The sequence below is a fragment of the Brienomyrus brachyistius genome, chromosome 3 (assembly GCF_023856365.1).
Source record: "Brienomyrus brachyistius isolate T26 chromosome 3, BBRACH_0.4, whole genome shotgun sequence".
Classification (NCBI taxonomy): Eukaryota; Metazoa; Chordata; class Actinopteri; order Osteoglossiformes; family Mormyridae; genus Brienomyrus; species Brienomyrus brachyistius.
The window spans coordinates 31,292,703-31,298,702 of NC_064535.1; positions in this window are offsets into that span (position 1 = coordinate 31,292,703).

Sequence of the window (6,000 nt, forward strand, 5' to 3'; positions counted from 1 at the left end):
TGGTTATCCACGTGTGCTTCCCTGATCGCACCCAGCTGTGTCTGATTATGTTTGCTCAGTCTTGTGTATTTTAGTCCCTGTCTTACCTTAGTTCAGCGTCCGTCATTGATGTTTGTGAATGTCAGTGCCAGTCTCCATCCTGCCCTGCCCGTTTCTCAAATAAATCCACGTTTTCCCCGATTCCCCCTCTGTGACGAGTACCTCGGTCTCATTGACCAGGTGCTATTTTGGATTGCCCAGCCCGGCATCCGGGAGGATCCCACGATATGGGATCTCATCAGCCGGAGCTGGGATATCCTGGACCGGCTGTCCCTGGAGGACGCACACCTCGCGGAGGAGGTGCGCGATAACTTCCGGCGGGTGGCCGAGCTCCGGGAGAGCGGTGGGTTGCGCTGCGTGAACCGGGAACCGTCCGTCCGCCTTCGCGGACAGCGCACAGTCTCTCTCCCCGACGGTGATGCGAAGAAGGAGGAGGAGGAAGAAACCGACAGTCGCCCCTAAGATCGTCCTGGGAGCGTGCGCGTTCGCCCCCGCTTCCCTCTCAGCCAGTGAGCCAGAGGACTCCCTGGCCGTTCCTGAGGTCACCAGGGCTGCGAAGCTGCCGGGTCACCGCTGACGTACCGCCGTCCCTCGAGCGGTATTTCTCCTGGCCCGAGATGCTCCCTCCGCTTCTTCCTGCAGCTCCTGCGCAGTCCGATACGCTCCCTCCGCTTCTGCCTGTGGCTCCTGCTCAGTCCGAGATGCTCCCTCCGCTTCTGCCTGTGGCTCCTGCTCAGTCCGAGACGCTCCCTCCGCTTCTGCCTGTGGCTCCTGCTCAGTCCGAGACGCTCCCTCCGCTTCTGCCTGTGGCTCCTGCTCAGTCCGAGATGCTCCCTCCGTTTCTGCCTGCGGCTCCTGCGCAGTCCGAGATGCTCCCTCCACTTCTACCTGCAGCTCCAGCGCCCGAGCAGCCGCCCTTGCCAGCGGATCCGCCGCCCGAGCGGCCGCGGCTACCCGCGGATCTGCCGCCCCCTCTGCCTGCGCATCCGCCGCCCGAGCAGCCGCCGCTCCCTGCGGATCCGCCGCCCGAGCAGCCGCCCCCTCTGCCCGCGCATCCCGAGCAGCCGCCCCCTCTGCCTGCGCATCCCGAGCCCACGTCCGAGGCGCTCCCTCTGCCTGCGGCTTCCGCGCCCGAGGTGCTCCCTCCGCCTCCAGTGACTGTGCCTCCTGTGGCTCCTGTTTCTGGCCCCACTCCAGTCCCTTCTGCACCAGTCCCCGAGGAGGTCCAAGAGGACACCACCGACGCTCCTCCCTCCTCGAAGGTGGAGGAGCTTGAATGGGACCCCTTGGGGACTCTCTTGACTCCTCGGCCCTCACCCCGGCGAGCTCGACCCCTACCAAGGGTCCATATGTCCGTGTCCCACAAGGGGAGAGGACACAGACGCAGGGCTGGGGTCCCTCCCACCCTGCCCCCTGGCTCGCCCTCTCTCGCCTACACTGTGGTTTGGTTGGCGCCTGCGGGTCCTGGCCCTCCGGGTCGGCTGTCACCTGTGGGTCCCCCTCCACAGCATCGTCGCCCTGCCTCGCTCCCCGCTCCGGTGCCTTGTCAGTCGCCTGCAGGCTCCCCAGACACCTGTGATTCCCCTCACTGCCACGTCAGAGGACGTCGCTGCCTGCTGCGGCTCCCCCCCCCCCTTGCCCTTGCCAGGGTCCCCTCCAGCTCCCAAGTTCCTTTCCCTGGTGATCCCTCCACCTCCTTCCTCGGCCCCTCTGTTTTTTCCAATTCTGCCTGCCTTGCTTGCTTCTGCCTGTTGCCTGCCCGAGCGATCACCCATTCATAGGCACCGATCGTGACATATAACACATTTTATACTTATTTTACACACGATTACTTAATTTTATACACACTCTAAAATCTAGAGATTGCTGGGATACTGTGAGAGAGTGGTGTTGAGCTGCAGCGATTGTTTTGGGATTGTTTGTGATTGTTTTTGGGGTGTTTGGAACGTATTTTCTGAGTGTTTGTGTGCTTTAATTGTTTAGTGGGTGGCTGTGTTATTTCTATTTATTGTTCTTATTTTGGTCGGCGTGAGTGCTTGTCTGTCCTGTCTGTTTATTAACAGCGCGATTGTTACGGGCAGTGAGCTGCGTTTTCTGTTCGCATTTATCTCCGTAAAAAACACCGGCGGGGCGAAATAGCTAATAATATCTAACGTCGGTAACGTTACTCAGCGCCAGAAAAGGACAGTTGCTCCTGAGCTTTGCTCGGTCGCCAGTCGGGGCCGGGAGGACATTTTCCACTTTTTTCCCCGCTCCGGCAGTAGCCTGCTGTGAGGGGGTTTTTGTGGTTTTTCGACCTCCCAAGAGCAACTTCGATTTCGTTTTGTTTTTAGTTCATACTTGGTTCAGGCAGAAGTAATTTTGGTAAGTAGTAGTAAATTTATCGGATTTAACATTTTAAATAAAAATAATAATTAAGTTCCGTTTCAACCCAAGTAACTTATTTTAGTGTACTCGGCACTTTATTGCATTTAACGTTACGCTAATTAATCTTTAAAGTTAAATACGCTATATAAATTTACTGGGCTGGGAGTACGGGGTCATAGTGAGTTAGTAAATTATGGGGCCGGCTCAGTGTTGCGTTTGCAACATGTTTGCCCTTCTGGACGTTAGTGTCCAGTCGGACTTCATCTGCGAGTGATGTAAGCTAGTGGACTCGCTCATGGTCAAGGTTCGCGGCCTTGAGGAGCAACTGGCTCTCATCCAATGCAACAGTGAGTTAGAGGAGCAAGTTAATACGCCTTTTAGGGAGAAGGTGTGTACGCCACTAGCCGGGAGGGGGGAGAATGAAGAGCAGAGAGGTCGAGAGAGCTGGGTGACCGTAGGTCGTAGACGCAGGAAGGGGCGTACACACGTTGCAGAGGCGGCATCACCTGAGGTGACTGTGTCGAACAGGTTTCAGGTTCTTCCAGCTTTAGAGCCGGAACGGACTGGGGAGGCAGGTGGGCCCTTGGGCACTGAGGAGCCCCCTCCCCCCAGGAAGAGGGAGGTTGTGGTAGTGGGGGATTCCATTATTAGGGGAGTAGACAGTTATGTGTGCACGTGTGATAGAGGGTCCCGTACGGTGTCTTGCCTGCCTGGTGCCCAGGTAGGAGACCTTCCAGATCGTGTGGATAAGCTTTTGGCCCCAGCTGGGGTGGATCCAGTTGTCGTGGTGCATGTTGGCACCAACGACATAGGCAAGGGTAGAAGGGCTGTTCTGCAGGATAAATTTATAGAAGTCGCCAATAAGCTTAGAAGCAGAACGTCCACGGTGGTATTCTCTGAAATACTCCCCGTGCCACGTGCAAGTCAGGCTAAGTTAGCTGAGATAAGGAAATTAAATGCGTGGCTAAAAGGATGGTGTAGGAAAGAGGGGTTTAGGTTTATGGGGCATTGGAGGACCTTCTGGAACAGGTGGGACCTGTTCAAGCCGGATGGGTTGCACCTGAACCAGAGGGGAACCAGTGTATTGGGGAGGCGTATGTGTAGAGTAGTTGAGGAATGTTTAAACTAGGGACTGGGGGGGCAGGGAGGTTAGTTAACTATGTCAGTGGGGGGAAACGGAAAGCCCCAAATAATCATATTGTAAGTGGGCACCGTAATAGGCCTACCCTTTGTTGTCTGTATTTAAACGCCAGAAGTATTAGGAATAAAATTCATGATTTAGAGGCTTTTATCTCATCGGACTCTTATGATTTTATAGGAATAACTGAAACGTGGTTGAGTGAAAAGGATGGACAAGAATATAATATGGATGGTTACACGTTGTTCCGTAAGGATCGTATAGGAAAAAAGGGAGGTGGTGTTGCAGTATATGTAAAGGAAAACTTGCAGGCAAGGGAACTTACTGATATAAATAAAACTACGGAAGCAATATGGGTAAAATTAGATGCTAAAAACTCAAATAGCCTAATTGTCGGTGTTTGTTACAGAACACCTAATATAGCTGCTGAGGAAAGCAGATTGTTATACAGTGATATTAGGATTATGAGCAATAAAAATGATGTGGTAGTTATGGGTGATTTTAATCTACCAGGAATGCAGTGGGACATTGTCACTGGCTCTTCAGAAAATGAACTGGAGATGGTGGAATTAGTACAGGATTGTTTTTTTACTCAGTTTGTTAACACCCCTACCAGGGGAGATGCCATTCTTGATCTTGTTCTCTCTAATAACCAGGACAGGATTGGTAAATTAGACGTTTTAGAACCACTTGACAGTAGCGATCATAACATGGTCAAATTTGAGGTTAAGTTTAGTGTTCGAAGAGCTAAGTCCAAATCAAAAATATATAATGTTAGGAAGGCTGACTTTAAGTGTATGAGACTAAAACTAGAAACTGTGAACTGGATGGAGTTAAATAACAAAACTGTTGAAGAGGCCTGGGAATTTTTTAAAAGGACATTATTGCAAGTGCAAGAGGACTTCATACCTGTTTCCAGCAAGAATAAATCTAGGAAATTGCAACCTAGGTGGTTTACTAGGGAAATAAAGCATAAAGTAAGGAGGAAAAGGGCTTTGTTCCAGCAATGGAAAATAACTGACGATGACAGAATTAAGCAGGAATATCTAAGTCTACAGGCTGAGTTAAAAAATGATATTAGACGAGCTAAAAGAAATGTCGAAAGGATGGTTGCATTGGAAGCTAAGGATGACGTTAAAAGTTTCTTCCAGTATTTTAACTCTAAAAGAGCTCTAAAACCTGAAATTACTAATCTGCAGGATAGTAAGGGTCTTATAATAGTAAACGACATTGATATAGTAAATGAGTTCAATGATAGTTTTGCACGGGTATTCACTGTTGAGGACCTTAGTAATTTACCAGTTATTACCTATCCAGCATTGTCTATAGCTAATATATATATAACTGAAGCAGATGTTTTGCAAAGCCTAGCTAAGCTCAAAATAAATAAATCACAGGGTCCTGATGGCATCTTACCTATAGTGTTAAAAGAGATGAGGGATATTATTTGCCGACCCTTAACTTTACTGTTTCAAAAATCCTTATCTGAAGGTGTGGTACCTTCTGATTGGAAGCACGCCTTCATAACGCCTATTTTCAAAAAAGGGGATAGAAGTAATTTCTCTAACTATAGGCCAATCAGTCTAACTTGTATAACTGGTAAAGTTATGGAGGCTATAATCAAAGAGAAAATGGTAGATTACCTGGACTCCAATAACATTTTGCGGGATAGCCAGCATGGATTTAGGAGAGGTAGATCCTGTTTAACAAATCTGTTGGAGTTTTTTGAGGAAGCTACTCAGGAAGTTGATGATAAGAAGGCCTATGATGTCATCTACTTAGATTTCCAAAAGGCTTTTGATGTTGTCCCCCACAAGAGGCTCCTACTTAAACTCAAAGCGACAGGTATTTTAGGTACCGTAGCGACCTGGATTGATAACTGGTTAACAGATAGGAAACAGCGAGTAGTTATAAGAGGCACAATGTCACAGTGGGCTTGCGTTCATAGTGGGGTACCGCAGGGTTCGATTTTAGGACCACTATTGTTCCTAATTTACATAAATGATATGGATACCAATATATACAGTAAACTGGTGAAATTTGCAGATGACACCAAGGTGGGTGGTGTAGCAGATACTGAATTAGTGGCTCAGCAGCTACAGCGGGATCTTGATTTAATTAGTGACTGGGCCGATACCTGGCAGATGAAATTTAACGTCGATAAATGTAAGGTACTCCATCTAGGGAGCAGAAATATAAAGTACAGGTATTTCATGGGTGTCACTGAAATAAAGGTAGCTGATCATGAGAAAGACCTTGGTGTGTATGTTGATGCTTCCATGTCCCATTCTCGCCAGTGTGGGGAAGCAATAAAAAAGGCCAATAGGATGTTGGGGTATATCTCCAGGTGTGTGGAGTTTAAGTCAAGGGAGGTAATGCTAAGATTATACAATTCCTTGGTGAGACCTCACCTAGAATATTGTGTGCAGGTTTGGTCACCATATCTTAAAAAGGAC